The sequence below is a fragment of the Pithys albifrons genome, chromosome 20 (genome assembly GCF_047495875.1).
Source record: "Pithys albifrons albifrons isolate INPA30051 chromosome 20, PitAlb_v1, whole genome shotgun sequence".
In the NCBI taxonomy this organism is placed as follows: domain Eukaryota; kingdom Metazoa; phylum Chordata; class Aves; order Passeriformes; family Thamnophilidae; genus Pithys; species Pithys albifrons.
Window position 1 is genome coordinate 110,978 of NC_092477.1, and position 16,713 is coordinate 127,690.

Genomic DNA, 16,713 nt, shown 5'->3' on the forward strand with positions numbered 1-16,713 from the left:
GGTTGAGATTTGTGCCCAGGGAAAAGGTGGCAGCCTTGAGCTCTCAGGTGACAAGGATGGGGCCCCATTAACCCTAGAAAAGGCACAATCCCTTTCTATCCTGACTGCCTTTCCCTGGGGGGAATCTCCATCCGTCTGGAATTCTGGGCTGAAAATCGGCACTTTCCTGGAGCCGCACAAATACGCACCATCGAGCTTTGCGACCAGGTAATAGGTGGCAGCCTTGGGCTCTCAGCTGCCAATGATGGGGCCCCATTACCTTTATAAAATACACAATGACTTTGTGTCCTGGCACCTTTTCCCTCTGAGGAATCTTCATCAGTCTGGAATTCTGGGATGAGTTACGGAACTTTCTCGGACCCGCAGAAGGAACACACTGTCGAGATTTGCGCTCAGGGAAAAGGTGGCAGCTATGGGCTCTCAGGTGCCAATGATGGGGCCCCATTTCCCCTAGAAAAGGCACAATCGCTTTCCGTGCTGGCACATTTTCCCTGGGAGGAATCTTCGTCCGTCTGGAATTCTCGTCTGAAAAACAGCACTTTTCCATAACCGCAAGTTGTATGCACCGTCTAGCTATGCGCCCAGGGAAAAGGTGGCAGCCTTGGGCTCTCGTGTGTCACTGATGGGGCCCCATTAACCCTAGAAAAGGAACAATTGCTTTCCGTCCTGACAGCTCTTCCCTGGGAGGAATCTTCGTCCGTCTGGAATTCTGGGCTGACAATCGGCACTTTCCTGGAGCCGCAAAAATACGCACCGTCGAGCTTATTTCCCAGGGAAAAGGTGGCAGCCTTGGCCTCTCAGGTGCCAATGATGGGGCCCCATTAACCTTAGAAAAGGAACAATCACTTTCTCTCCTGGAACTTTTCCCTGGGAGGAATCTTGGTCCGTCTTGAATTCTGGGCTGAAAAATGGAACTTTTCCCGACCCGCACGTGGCACGCACCATCGATCTTGCGCCCAGGGAAATTGTGGTAGCCTTGGGCTCTCAGGTGCCAATGATGGGTCCAAATTAACCCTAGAAAAGGCACAATTGCTTTCTGTCCTGGCACCTTTTCCCAGGGAGGAATCTTCATTGGTCTGGAATTCTGGGATGAGAAACGGAACTTTCCCTGACTTGCACAAGGTACGCACAGTCGAGCTTTGCACCCAGGGAAAAGGTGGCAGACTTGGGCTCTCAGGTGCCAATGATGGGGCCCCTTTAACCCTAGAAAAGTAACATTCACGTTCTTTCCTGGAAGGTTATCCCAGGGAGTAATCATCATTCGTTTGGAATTCTGGGATGAAAAACGCAATTTGCCGGACCCGCAAGTATCACGCACAGTCGAGCTTTGCGCCCAGGGAAAAGGTGACAGACTTGGGCTCTCAGGTGCCAATGATGGGGCCCCATTAACCCTAGAAAAGGAACAATGGCTTTCTTCACTGGCACCTTCTCCGTGGGAGGGATCTTCGTCCGTCTGGAATTCTGGGCTGAAAAACAGCACTTTCCTGGATCCACACGTGGCACGCACGATCAAGCTTATTGCCCAGGGAAAAGGTGGCAGCCTTGGGCTCTCAGGTGCCAATGATGGGTCCAAATTAACCCTAGAAAAGGCACAATTGCTTTCTGTCCTGGCACCTTTTCCCAGGGAGGAATCTTCATTGGTCTGGAATTCTGGGATGAGAAACGGAACTTTCCCTGACTTGCACAAGGTACGCACAGTCGAGCTTTGCACCCAGGGAAAAGGTGGCAGACTTGGGCTCTCAGGTGCCAATGATGGGGCCCCTTTAACCCTAGAAAAGTAACATTCACGTTCTTTCCTGGAAGGTTATCCCAGGGAGTAATCATCATTCGTTTGGAATTCTGGGATGAAAAACGCAATTTGCCGGACCCGCAAGTATCACGCACAGTCGAGCTTTGCGCCCAGGGAAAAGGTGACAGACTTGGGCTCTCAGGTGCCAATGATGGGGCCCCATTAACCCTAGAAAAGGAACAATGGCTTTCGTCACTGGCACCTTCTCCGTGGGAGGGATCTTCGTTGGTCTGGAATTCTGGGCTGAAAACCAGCACTTTCCTGGATCCACACGTGGCACGCACGATCAAGCTTATTGCCCAGGGAAAAGGTGGCAGCCTTGGGCTCTCAGGTGCCAATGATGGGGCCCCATTCACCCTAGAAAAGGTCCAATTGCTTACTGTCCTGGTACCTTTTCCCAGGGAGGTATCTTCAACTGTCTGGAATTGTGGGCTGTGAAACCACAGTTTCCCTGACCCACATGTGGCACGCAGGGTCGAGCTTTGCGGCCAGAGAAAAGTTGGCGGCCTTGGGAACTCACATGCCAATGGTGTGGTGCCATTAACCCTAGAATAGGAACAATTGCTTTCAGTCCTTGCACTTTTTCCCTGGGAGGTAACTTCATCTGTCTGGAATTCTGGGCTGAAAAACGGCACTTTCCCGGACCCGCACGTGGCAAGCACCGTCAAGCTTTGCGCCCAGGGAAAACGTGGCAGCCTTGGACTCTCAGGTGTCAATGATGGAGCCCCATTAACCCTAGAAAAGGAACAATCGCTTTCTGTCCTGGCATCTTTTCCGTGAGAGGAATCTTCGTTTCTCTGGAATTCTGGGATGAAACACGGCACTTCCCCGGACCTGCAAGTGGAACGCACCGTCGAGCTTTGTGCCCAGGCAAAAGGTGGCAGCCTTGGGCTCTCAGGTGCCAATGATGGGGCCCCATTACCCCTAGAAAAAGAACAATGGCTTTCTGTCCTGGCAACTTTTCCCTGGGAGGAATCTTCGTGCGTCTGGAATTTTGGGCTGAAAATCGGTACTTCCCCAGACTCACACAAGGTACGCACCGTCGAGCTTTTCGCCCAGGGTAAAGGTGGCAGCCTTGGGATCTCAGGTGACATTTTTGGGGCCCCATTAACCCTAGAAAAAGCACAATCGCTTTCTGTCCTGGCACCTTTTCCGTGAGAGGAATCTTCGTTTCTCTGGAATTCTGGTCTTAATAACGGCACTTTCCCTGAATGGACGCGGAAAGCACCATCGAGCTTTGCGCCCAGAGAAAAGGTGGCAGTCTTGGGCTCTCAGGTGCCAATGATGGGGCCCCATTACCTTTACAAAATGCACAATGGCTCTGTTTCCTGGCAGCTTTTCCCTGGGAGGAATCTTTGTTCGTCTGGAATTTTGGGCTGAAAATCAGTACTTCCCCAGACTCACACAAGGTACGCACCGTCGAGCTTTTCGCCCAGGGCAAAGGTGGCAGCCTTGGGCTCTCAGGTGACATTTTTGGGGCCCCATTAACCTTAGAAAAAGCACGATCGCTTTCTGTCCTGGCACCTTTTCCCTGGGAGGAATTTTCATCCGTCTGGAATTCTGGGCTGAAAAACGGCACTTCCCCGGACCTGCAAGTGGAACGCACTGTCGAGCTTTGCGTCCAGGGAAAAGGTGGCAGCCCTGCGCTCTCAGCTGCCAATTTTGGGGCCCCATTAACCATAGAAAAGGCACAATCGCTTTCTGTCCTGGCACCTTTTCCCAGGGAGAAATCTTTGCTGGCCTGCAATTCTGGGATGAGAAACGGCACATTCCCGGTCTTGCAAGTGGCACGCGCCGTTGACATTTGCTTCCAGGGTAAAGGTGGCAGCCTTGGGCTCTCAGGTGCCAAAGATGGGGCCCCATTACCCCTAGAAAAGGCACAATGGCTTTCTGTCCTGACACCTTTTCCCAGAGAGGAATCGACTTCCATCTGGAATTCTGGGCTGAAAAACGGCCCTTTCCCGGACCCGCACATGGTATGCACCGTCGAGCTTTGCACCCAGGGAAAAGGTGGCAGCCTTGGGCTCTCAGGTGCCAATGATGGGGACCAATTAGCATTACAAAATACACAATGGCTTTGTCTCCTGGTACCTTTTCCCTCTGAGGAATCTTCATAGGTCTGGAATTCTGGGCTGAAAAATGGCACATTCCCAGATCCGCACGAGGAACTCTCCGTTGAGCTTTGCGCCCAGGGAAAAGGTGGCAGCCTTGGGCTCTCAGGTGTCAATTTTGGGGCCCCATTAACCCTAGAAAAGGCACAATTGCTTTCTGTCCTGGCACCTTTTCCCTGGGAGAAATCTTCATCGGCCAGGAATTCTGGGATGAGAAACAGCACATTCCTGGACCCGCTAGTGGCACGCACCGTCGAGCTTTGCGCTCAGGGAAAAGGCGGCAGCCTTCGGCTTTCAGGTGCCAATGATGTGCTTCCATTACTCCTAGAAAAGGAGAAATGCATTCCTGTCCTGGCACCTTTTCCCAGGGAGGAGTCTTCATCGGTCTGGAATTCTGGAATGAGAAACGGCAATTTCCCGGACCCTCACGTAGCACGCATGGTCGAGCTTTGCGCCCAGGATATAGGAGGCAACCTTGGGCTCTCAGGTGCCCATGATGGGGCCCGATTAACCCTAGAAATGGAACAATCGCTTTCTGTCCTGGGAGCCTCTTCCCTGTGAGGAGTCTTCATCCATCTGGAATTGAGGGCTGAAAAACGGCACTTTCCCGGACAAGAAAGTGGTACGCGCCGTTGATGTTTGCGCCCACGGAAAAGGTGGCAGCCTTGAACTCTGAGGTGCCAATGATGGGGCACCATTGACCCTAGAAAAGGACAATTCGATTTCTGACCTGGCACCTTTTCCCTGGGAGGTATCTTCGTATGTCTGGAATTCTGGGCTGAAAAATGGCACTTCCCCGGACCCGCAAGTGGCACGCGCCGTCGACATTTGCGCCCAGGGAAAAGGTGGCAGCCTTGGGCTCTCAGGTGCCAATGATGGGGTCCCATCAAGCCTAGAAAAGGAGAAATCGATTCCTGTCCTGGCACCTTTTCCCTGGGAGGAATCTTCATCGGTCTGGAATTCTGGAATGAGAAACGGCAATTTCTGGGACCAGCATGTGACACGCGCTGTCGAGCTTTGCGCCCAGGGAAAAGGAGGCAACCTCTGGCTCTCAGATGCCAATGACGGGCCCCCATTAACACTAGAAATGGAACAATCCCTTTCTGTCCTGGGAGCCTTTTCCCTGGGAGGAGTCGTCATCCGTCTGGAATTCTGGGCTGAACAAAGCACTTTCTCTGACCTGCACGTGGCAGGTACCATCTAGCTTTGCGCCCAGGGAAAAGGTGGCAGCCTTGGGCTCTCAGGTGCCAACGATGGGTCCCCGTTAACACTAGATAAATAACACTTGCTTTCTGTCCTGGCACCTTTTCCCTGGGAGGTGTCTTCGTCCGTCTGGAATTCTGGGCTGAAAAACGGCACTTCCCCGGACCTGCAAGTGGAACGCACCGTCGAGCTTTGTGCCCAGGCAAAAGGTGGCAGCCCTGCGCTCTCAGGTGCCAATGATGGGGCCCCATTAACCCTAGAAAAGGCACAATCGCTTTCTGTCCTGGCACCTTATCCCAGGGAGAAATCTTCGCTGGCCTGGAATTCTGGGATGAGAAACGGCACATTCCCGGACTTGCAAGTGGCACGTGCCGTCAACATTTGCTCTTAGGGAAAAGATGGCAGTCTTAGGCTCTCAGGTGTCAATTTTGGGGCCCCATTACCCCTAGAAAAGGCCCAATCGCTTTCTGTCCTGACACCTTGTCCCAGGGAGGAATCTTCGTCCGTCTGGAAATCTGGGTTCAAAAATGGCACTGCCCCAATCCCGCACAACGTACACACCGTCGAGCTTTGCGCCCAGGGAAAAGGGGGCAGCCTTGGGCTCTCAGCTGCCAATGATGGGGCCCCATTACCCCTACAAAAGGCACGATGGCTTTCTGTCCTGGCACCTTTTCCCAGGGAGGAATCTTCATCGGTTTGGAATTCTGGTCTGAGAATCGGCACTTTCCTGGACCCGCAAGTGGAACGCACCATCGAGGTTTGCGTCCAGGGAAAAGGTGGCAGCCTTGGGCTCTCAGGTGCCAATGATGGGGCCCCATTACCTTTACAAAAAGCACAATGGCTTTCTGTCCTGGCACCTTTTCCCTGGGAGGAGTCTTCATTGGTCTGGAATTCTGGGCTGTAAAATGGCACTTTCTGGGACCAGCACGTGGCACGCACTGTCGTGCTTTGCGCCCAGGCAAAAGGAGGCAACCTCTGGCTCTCAGATGCCAATGACGGGCCCCCATTAACACTAGAAATGGAACAATTGCTTTCTGACCTGGGAGCCCTTTCCCTGGGAGGAGTCGTCAGCCGTCTGGAATCCTGGGCTGAACAAAGCACTTTCTCTGACCTGCACGCGGCAGGCACCATCTAGCTTTGCGCCCAGGGAAAAGGTGGCAGCCTTGGGCTCTCAGGTGCCAATGATGGGTCCCCGTTAACACTAGATAAATAACAATCGCTTTCTGTCCTGGAAGCTTTTCCCTGGGAGGAATTTTCGTCCGTCTGGAATTCTGGGCTGAAAAACGGCACTTCCATGGACCTGCAAGTGGAATGAACCGTCGAGCTTTGCGCCCAGGGAAAAGGGGGCAGCTTTGGGCTCTCAGGTGCCAATGATGGTGCCCCATTACCCCTACAAAAGGCACAATGGCTTTCTGTCCTGGCACCTTTTCCCTGGGAGGAATCTTCATTGGTCTGGAATTCTGGGCTGGAAACGGCTCTTTCCCTTACCCGCATGTGGCACGCACCGTCGTGCTTTGCGCCCAGGGAAAAGGTGGCAGCCCTGGGCTCTCAGTTGCCAATTTTTGGGCCCCATGAACCCTAGAAAAGGCACAAGCGCTTTCTGTCCTGGCACATTTTCCCAGGGAGAAATCTTCGCTGGCCTGGAATTCTGGGATGAGAAACGGCACATTCCTGGACTTGCAAGTGGCACGCGCCGTCGACATTTGCGCCCAGGGAAAAGGGGGCAGCCTTGGGCTCTCAGGTGCCAAAGATGGGGCCCCATTACCCCTAGAAAAGGCACAATGGCTTTCTGTCTTGACACCTTTTCCCAGAGAGGAATCGACTTCCGTCTGGAATTCTGGGCTGAAAAACGGCCCTTTCCCGGACCCGCACAGGGTATGCACCGTCGAGCTTTGCACCCAGGGAAAAGGTGTCAGCCTTGGGCTCTCAGGTGCCAATGATGGGGCCCAATTAGCATTACAAAATACACAATGGCTTTGTCTCCTGGTACCTTTTCCCTCTGAGGAATCTTCATAGGTCTGGAATTCTGGGCTGAAAAATGGCACTTTCCCGGACCCGCACGTGGAACGCTCCGTCGAGCTTTGCGCCCAGGGAAAAGGTGGCAGCCTTGGGCTCTCAGGTGTCAATTTTGGGGCCCTATTAACCCTAGAAAAGGCACAATTGCTTTCTGCCCTGGCACCTTTTCCCTGGGAGAAATCTTCATCGGCCTGGAATTCTGGGATGAGAAACAGCACATTCCTGGACCCGCAAGTGGCACGCACCGTCGAGCATTGCGCTCAGGGAAAAGGTTGCAGCCTTCGGCTCTCAGGTGTCAATGATGGAGCCCCATTAACCCTAGAAAAGGAACAATCGCTTTCTGTCCTGACACCTTTTCCCAGGGAGGAATCTTCATCGGTCTGGAATTCTGGAATGAGAAAGGGCAATTTCCCGGACCCTCACGTAGCTCGCATGGTCGAGCTTTGCGCCCAGGGTATAGGAGGCAACCTTGGGCTCTCAGGTGCCAATGATGGGGCCCGATTAAGCCTAGAAATGGAACAATCGCTTTCTGTCCTGGGAGCCTCTTCCCTGTGAGGAGTCTTCATCCGTCTGGAATTGAGGGCTGAAAAACGGCACTTTCCCGGACAAGAAAGTGGCACGTGCCGTTGATGTTTGCGCCCACGGAAAAGGTGGCAGCCTTGAACTCTCAGGTGCCAATGATGGGGCACCATTGACCCTAGGAAAGGACAATTCGATTTCTGACCTGGCACCTTTTCCCTGGGAGGTGTCTTCGTCCGTCTGGAATTCTGGGCTGAAAAATGGCACTTCCCCGGACCCGCAAGTGGCACTTGCCGTCGACATTTGCGCCCAGGCAAAAGGTGGCAGCCTTGGGCTCTCAGGTGCCAGTGATGGGGCCTTGTTAACACAAGAAAAATAACATTTGCTTTCTGTCCTGGCACCTTTTCCCAGGGAGGAATCTTTGTCCGTCTGGAAATCTGGGTTCAAAAATGGCACTGCCCCAAACCCGCACAAGGTACACACCGTCGAGCTTTGCGCCCAGGGAAAAGGGGGCAGCCTTGGGCTCTCAGCTGCCAATGATGGTGTCCCATTACCCCTACAAAAGGCACAATGGCTTTCTGTCCTGGCACCTATTCCCAGGGAGGAATCTTTATCGGTTTGGAATTCTGGTCTGCGAATGGGCACTTTCCTGGACCCGCAAGTAGAACGCACCGTCGAGCTTTGCGCCCAGGGAAAAGGGGGCAGCCTTGGGCTCTCAGCTGCCAATGATGGTGCCCCATTACCCCTACAAAAAGCACAATGTCTTTCTGTCCTGGCACCTTTTCCCAGGGAGGAATCTTCATCGGTTTGGAATTCTGGTCTGAGAATCGGCACTTTCCCGGACCCGCAAGTGGAACGCACCATCGAGCTTTGCGTCCAGGGTAAAGGTGGCAGTCTTGGGCTCTCAGGTGCCAATGATGGGGCCCCATTACCTTTACAAAAAGCACAATGGCTTTCTGTCCTGGCACCTTTTCCCTGGGAGGAGTCTTCATTGGTCTGGAATTCTGGGCTGTAAAATGGCACTTTCTGGGACCAGCACGTGGCACGCACTGTCGTACTTTGCGCCCAGGGAAAAGGAGGCAGCCTTGGGCTCTCAGGTGCCAACGATGGGTCCCCGTTAACACTAGATAAATAACAATCTCTTTCTGTCCTGGCACCTTTTCCCTGGGAGGAATTTTCGTCCGTCTGGAATTCTGGGCTGAAAAACGGCACTTCCCCGGACCTGCAAGTGGAACGCACCGTCGAGCTTTGCGTCGAGGGAAAAGGTGGCAGCCTTGGGCTCTCAGGTGCCAATGATGGGGCCCCATTACCCCTAGAAAAAGAACAATGGCTTTCTGTCCTGGCACCTTTTCCCTGGGAGGAATCTTCATTGGTCTGGAATTCTGGGCTGAAAACGGCTCTTTCCCTTACCCGCATGTGGCACGCACCGTCGAGCTTTGAGCCCAGGGAAAAGGTGGCAGCCCTGGGCTCTCAGCTGCCAATTTTGGGGCCCCATCAACCCTAGAAAAGGCACAAGCGCTTTCTGTCCTGGCACCTTTTCCCAGGGAGAAATCTTCGCTGGCCTGGAATTCTGGGATGAGAAACGGCACATTCCCGGACTTGCAAGTGGCACTCACCGTCGACATTTGCGCCCAGGGAAAAGGGGGCAGCCTTGGGCTCTCAGGTGCCAAAGATGGGGCCCCATTACCCCTAGAAAAGGCACAATGGCTTTCTGTCTTGACACCTTTTCCCAGAGAGGAATCGACTTCCGTCTGGAATTCTGGGCTGAAAAACGGCCCTTTCCCGGACCCGCACAGGGTATGCACCGTCGAGCTTTGCACCCAGGGAAAAGGTGGCAGCCTTGGGCTCTCAGGTGCCAATGATGGGGCCCAATTAGCATTACAAAATACACAATGGCTTTGTCTCCTGGTACCTTTTCCCTCTGAGGAATCTTCATAGGTCTGGAATTCTGGGCTGAAAAATGGCACTTTCCCGGACCCGCACGTGGAACGCTCCGTCGAGCTTTGCGCCCAGGGAAATGGTGCCAATGATGGGGCACCATTGACCCTAGAAAAGGACAATCGATTTCTGACCTGGCACCTTTTCCCTGGGAGGTGTCTTCGTCCGTCTGGAATTCTGGGCTGAAAAATGGCACTTCCCCGGACCCGCAAGTGGCACGCGCCGTCGACATTTGCGCCCAGGCAAAAGGTGGCAGCCTTGGGCTCTCAGGTGCCAATGATGGGGCCCCGTTAACACTAGAAAAATAACACTTGCTTTCTGTCCTGGCACCTTTTCCCAGGAAGGAATCTTCGTCTGTCTGGAAATCTGGGTTCAAAAATGGCACTGCCCCAAACCCGCACAAGGTACACACCGTCGAGCTTTGCGCCCAGGGAAAAAAGGGGAAGCCTTGAGCTCTCAGGTGCCAATGATGGTGCCCCATTACCCCTACAAAAGGCAAAATGGCTTTCTGTCCTGGCACCTTTTCCCAGGGAGGAATCTTCATCGGTTTGGAATTCTGGTCTGAGAATCGGCACTTTCCTGGACCCGCAACTGGAACGCACCATCGAGCTTTGCGTCCAGGGAAAAGGTGGCAGTCTTGGGCTCTCAGGTGCCAATGATGGGGCCCCATTACCTTTACAAAAAGCACAATGGCTTTCTGTCCTGGCACCTTTTCCCTGGGAGGAGTCTTCATTGGTCTGGAATTCTGGGCTGTAAAATGGCAATTTCTGGGACCAGCACGTGGCACGCACTGTCGTGCTTTGCGCCCAGGCAAAAGGAGGCAACCTCTGGCTCTCAGATGCCAATGACGGGCCCCCATTAACACTAGAAATGGAACAATCGCTTTCTGTCCTGGGAGCCCTTTCCCTGGGAGGAGTCGTCATCCGTCTGGAATTCTGGGCTGAACAAAGCACTTTCTCTGACCTGCACGTGGCAGGCACCATCTAGCTTTGCGCCCACGGAAAAGGTGGAAGCCTTGGGCTCTCAGGTGCCAACGATGGGTCCCCGTTAACACTAGATAAATAACACTTGCTTTCTGTCCTGGCACCTTTTCCCTGGGAGGAATATTCGTCCATCTGGAATTCTGGGCTGAAAAACGGCACTTCCCCCGACCCGCAAGTGGAACGCACCGTCAAGCTTTGTGCCCAGGCAAAAGGTGGCAGCCTTGGTCTCTCAGGTGCCAATGACGGACCCCACTACCCCTAGAAAAAGAACAATGGCTTTCTGTCCTGGCACCTTTTCCCAGTGAGGAATCTTCGTCCGTCTGGAAATCTGGGTTCAAAAATGGCACTGCCCCAAACCCGCACAAGGTACACACCATCGAGCTTTGCGCCCAGGGAAAAGGGGGCAGCCTTGGGCTCTCAGCTGCCAATGATGGTGCCCCATTACCCCTACAAAAGGCAAAATGGCTTTCTGTCCTGGCACCTTTTCCCAGGGAGGAATCTTCATCGGTTTGGAATTCTGGTCTGAGAATCGGCACTTTCCTGGACCCGCAAGTGGAACGCACCATCGAGCTTTGCGTCCAGGGAAAAGGTGGCAGTCTTGGGCTCTCAGGTTCCAATGATGGGGCCCCATTACCTTTACAAAAAGCACAATGGCTTTCTGTCCTGGCACCTTTTCCCTGGGAGGAGTCTTCATTGGTCTGGAATTCTGGGCTGTAAAATGGCAATTTCTGGGACCAGCACGTGGCACGCACTGTCGTGCTTTGCGCCCAGGCAAAAGGAGGCAACCTCTGGCTCTCAGATGCCAATGACGGGCCCCCATTAACACTAGAAATGGAACAATCGCTTTCTGTCCTGGGAGCCCTTTCCCTGGGAGGAGTCGTCATCCGTCTGGAATTCTGGGCTGAACAAAGCACTTTCTCTGACCTGCACGTGGCAGGCACCATCTAGCTTTGCGCCCACGGAAAAGGTGGAAGCCTTGGGCTCTCAGGTGCCAACGATGGGTCCCCGTTAACACTAGATAAATAACACTTGCTTTCTGTCCTGGCACCTTTTCCCTGGGAGGAATATTCGTCCGTCTGGAATTCTGGGCTGAAAAACGGCACTTCCCCCGACCCGCAAGTGGAACGCACCGTCGAGCTTTGTGCCCAGGCAAAAGGTGGCAGCCTTGGTCTCTCAGGTGCCAATGACGGACCCCACTACCCCTAGAAAAAGAACAATGGCTTTCTGTCCTGTCACCTTTTCCCAGTGAGGAATCTTCGTCCGTCTGGAAATCTGGGTTCAAAAATGGCACTGCCCCAAACCCGCACAAGGTACACACCATCGAGCTTTGCGCCCAGGGAAAAGGGGGCAGCCTTGGGCTCTCAGCTGCCAATGATGGTGCCCCATTACCCCTACAAAAAGCAAAATGGCTTTCTGTCCTGGCACCTTTTCCCAGGGAGGAATCTTCATCGGTTTGGAATTCTGGTCTGAGAATCGGCACTTTCCTGGACCCGCAACTGGAACGCACCATCGAGCTTTGCGTCCAGGGAAAAGGTGGCAGTCTTGGGCTCTCAGGTGCCAATGATGGGGCCCCATTACCTTTACAAAAAGCACAATGGCTTTCTGTCCTGGCACCTTTTCCCTGGGAGGAGTTTTCCTTGGTCTGGAATTCTGGGCTGTAAAATGGCAATTCCTGGGACCAGCACGTGGCACGCACTGTCGTGCTTTGCGCCCAGGGTATAGGAGGCAACCTCTGGCTCTCAGATGCCAATGACGGGCCCCCATTAACACTAGAAATGGAACAATCGCTTTCTGTCCTGGGAGCCTTTTTCCTGGGAGGATTCGTCATCCGTCTGGAATCCTGGGCTGAACAAAGCACTTTCTCTGACCTGCACGTGGCAGGCACCATCTAGATTTGCACCCAGGGAAAACGTGGCAGCCTTGGGCTCTCAGGTGCCAACGATGGGTCCCCGTTAACACTAGATAAATAACAATTGCTTTCTGTCCTGGGAGCCTTTTCCCTGGGAGGAATTTTCTTCCGTCTGCAATTCTGGGCTGAAAAACGGCACTTCGCCGGACCTGCAAGTGGAATGCACCGTCGAGCTTTGTGCCCAGGCAAAAGGTGGCAGCCTTGGGCTCTCAGGTGCCAATGATGGGGCCCCATTACCCCTAGAAAAAGAACAATCGCTTTCTGTCCTGGCACCTTTTCCCTGGGAGGAATCTTCATTGGTCTGGAATTCTGGGCTGAAAACGGCTCGTTCCCTTACCCGCATGTGGCACGCACCGTCGAGCTTTGCGCCCAGGGAAAAGGTGGCAGCCTTGGTCTCTCAGCTACAAATTTTGGAGCCCCATTAACCCTAGAAAAGGCACAATCACTTTCTGTCCTGGCTCCTTTTCCCAGGGAGAAATCTTCGCTGGCCTGGAATTCTGGGATGAGAAACGGCACATTCCCGGACTTGCAAGTGGCACGCGCCGTCGACATTTGCGCCAAGGGAAAAGGTGGCAGCCTTGGGCTCTCAGATGCCAATGATGGGGCCCCATTACCTTTACAAAAAGCACAATGGCTTTCTGTCCTGGCACCTTTTCCCTGGGAGGAGTCTTCATTGGTCTGGAATTCTGGGCTGTAAAACGGCACTTTCTGGGACCAGCACGTGGCACGCACTGTCGTGCTTTGCGCCCAGGCAAAAGGAGGCAACCTCTGGCTCTCAGATGCCAATGACGGGCCCCCATTAACACTAGAAATGGAACAATCGCTTTCTGTCCTGGGAGCCCTTTCCCTGGGAGGAGTCGTCAGCCGTCTGGAATCCTGGGCTGAACAAAGGTCTTTCTCTGACCTGCACGTGGCAGGCACCATCTAGCTTTGCGGCCAGGGAAAAGGTGGCAGCCTTGGGCTCTCAGGTGCCAATGATGGGGCCCCGTTAACACTAGAAAAATAACACTTGCTTTCTGTCCTGGCACCTTTTCCCAGGGAGGAATCTTCGTCCGTCTGGACTTCTGGGCTGAAAAACGGGACTTCCCCCAACCTGCAAGTGGAACGCACCGTCGAGCTTTGTGCCCAGGCAAAAGGTGGCAGCCTTGGGCTCTCAGGTGCCAATGATGGGGCCCCATTAACCCTAGAAAAGGCACAATCACTTTCTGTCCTGGCACCTTTTCCCAGGGAGAAATCTTCGCTGGCCTGGAATTCTGGGATGAGAAACGGCACATTCCCGGACTTGCAAGTGGCATGTGCCGTCGACATTTGTGCCCAGGGAAAAGGTGGCAGCCTTGGGCTCTCAGGTGCCAAAGATGAGGTCCCATTACCCCTAGAAAAGGCACAATGGCTTTCTGTCCTGACACATTTTCCCAGAGAGGAATCTACTTTCGTCTGGAATTCTGGGCTGAAAAAGGGCCCTTTCCCGGACCCGCACAGGGTATGCACCGTCGAGCTTTGCACCCAGGGAAAAGGTGGCAGCCTTGGGCTCTCAGGTGCCAATGATGGGGCACAATTAGCATTACAAAATACACAATGGCTTTGTCTCCTGGTACCTTTTCCCTCTGAGGAATCTTCATAGGTCTGGAATTCTGGGCTGAAAAATGGCACTTTCCCGGACCCGCACGTGGAACGCTCCGTCGAGCTTTGCGCCCAGGGAAAAGGTGGCAGCCTTGGGCTCTCAGGTGTCAATTTTGAGGCCCCATTAACGCTAGAAAAGGCACAATTGCTTTCTGCCCTGGCACCTTTTCCCTGGGAGAAATCTTCATCGGCCTCGAATTCTGGGATGAGAAACAGCACATTCCTGGACCCGCAAGTGGCACGCACTGTCGAGCTTTGCGCTCAGGGAAAAGGTTGCAGCCTTGTGCTCTCAAGTGCCAATGATGGGGCCCCATTACCTTTACAAAAAGCACAATGGCTTTCTGTCCTGGCACCTTTTCCCTGGGAGGAGTCTTCATTGGTCTTGAATTCTGGGCTGTAAAATGGCACTTTCTGGGACCAGCACGTGGCACGCACTGTCGTGCTTTGCGCCCAGGCAAAAAGAGGCAACCTCTGGCTCTCAGCTGCCAATGACGGGCCCCCATTAACACTAGAAATGGAACAATCGCTTTCTGTCCTGGGAGCCTTTTCCCTGGGAGGAGTCGTAAGCCGTCTGGAATCCTGGGCTGAACAAAGCACTTTCTCTGACCTGCACGTGGCAGGCACCATCTAGCTTTGCTCCCAGGGAAAACGTGGCAGCCTTGGGCTCTCAGGTGCCAATGATGGGTCCCCGTTAACACTAGATAAATAACAATCGCTTTCTGTCCTGGCACCTTTTCCCTGGGAGGAATTTTCGTCCGTCTGGAATTCTGGGCTGAAAAACGGCACTTCCCCCGACCTGCAAGTGGAACGCACCGTCGAGCTTTGTGCCCAGGCAAAAGGTGGCAGCCTTGGTCTCTCAGGTGCCAATGATGGGGCCCCATTACCCCTAGAAAAAGAACAATGGCTTTCTGTCCTGGCACCTTTTCCCTGGGAGGAATCTTCATTGGTCTGGAATTCTGGGCTGAAAACGGCTCTTTCCCTTACCCGCATGTGGCACGCACCGTCGAGCTTTGCGCCCAGGGAAAAGGTGGCAGCCTTGGGCTCTCAGGTGCCAAAGATGAGGTCCCATTACCCCTAGAAAAGGCACAATGGCTTTCTGTCCTGACACCTTTTCACAGAGAGGAATCGACTTCCGTCTGGAATTCTGGGCTGAAAAACGGCCCTTTCCCGGACCCGCACAGGGTATGCACCGTCGAGTTTTGCACCCAGGGAAAAGGTGGCAGCCTTGGGCTCTCAGGTGCCAATGATGGGGCCCAATTAGCATTACAAAATACACAATGGCTTTGTCTCCTGGTACCTTTTCCCTCTGAGGAATCTTCATAGGTCTGGAATTCTGGTCTGAGAAAAATGGCACTTTCCCGGACCCGCAAGTGGAACGCTCCGTCGAGCTTTGCGCCCAGGCAAAAGGTGGCAGCCTTGGGCTCTCAGGTGTCCATTTTGGGGCCCCATTAACCGTAGAAAAGGCACAATTGCTTTCTGTCCAGGCACCTTTTCCCTGGGAGAAATCTTCATCGGCCTCGAATTCTGGGATGAGAAACAGCACATTCCTGGACCCGCAAGTGGCACGCACCGTCGAGCTTTCCACTCAGGGAAAAGGTGGCAGCCTTGGGCTCTCAGGTGTCAATGATGGAGCCCCATTAACCCTAGAAAAGGAACAATCGCTTTCTGTCCTGACACCTTTTCCCAGGGAGGAATCTTCATCGGTCTGGAATTCTGGAATGAGAAACGGCAATTTCCCGGACCCTCACGTAGCACGCATGGTCGAGTTTTGCGCCCAGGGTATAGGAGGCAACCTTGGGCTCTCAGGTGCCAATGATGGAGCCCGATTAACCCTAGAAATGGAACAATCGCTTTCTTTCCTGGGAGCCTCTTCCCTGTGAGGAGTCTTCATCTGTCTTGAATTGAGGGCTGAAAAACGGCACTTTCCCGGACAAGAAAGTGGTACGCGCCGTTGATGTTTGCACCCACGGAAAAGGTGGCAGCCTTGAACTCTGAGGTGCCAATGATGGGGCACCATTGACCCTAGAAAAGGACAATTCGATTTCTGACCTGGCACCGTTTCCCTGGGAGGTGTCTTCGTCCGTCTGGAATTCTGGGCTGTAAAATGGCACTTTCTGGGACCAGCACGTGGCACGCGCTGTCGTGCTTTGCACCCAGGGAAAAGGAGGCAACCTCTGGCTCTCAGATGCCAATGACGGGCCCCCATTAACACTAGAAATGGAACAATCGCTTTCTTTCCTGGGAGCCTTTTCCCTGGGAGGAGTCGTCAGCCGTCTGGAATCCTGGGCTGAACAAAGCACTTTCTCTGACCTGCACGTGGCAGGCACCATCTAGCTTTGCGCCCAGGGAAAAGGTGGCAGCCTTGGGCTCTCAGCTGCCAATGATGGTGCCCCATTACCCCTACAAAAGGCACAATGGCTTTCTGTCCTGGCACCTTTTCCCTGGGAGGAGTTTTCATCTGTTTGGAATTCTGGGCTGAGAATCGGCACTTTCCTGGACCCGCAAGTGGAACGCACCATCGAGCTTTGCGTCCAGGGAAAAGGTGGCAGTCTTGGGTTCTCAGGTGCCAATGATGGGGCCCCATTACCTTTACAAAAAGCACAATGGCTTTCTATCCTGGGAGCC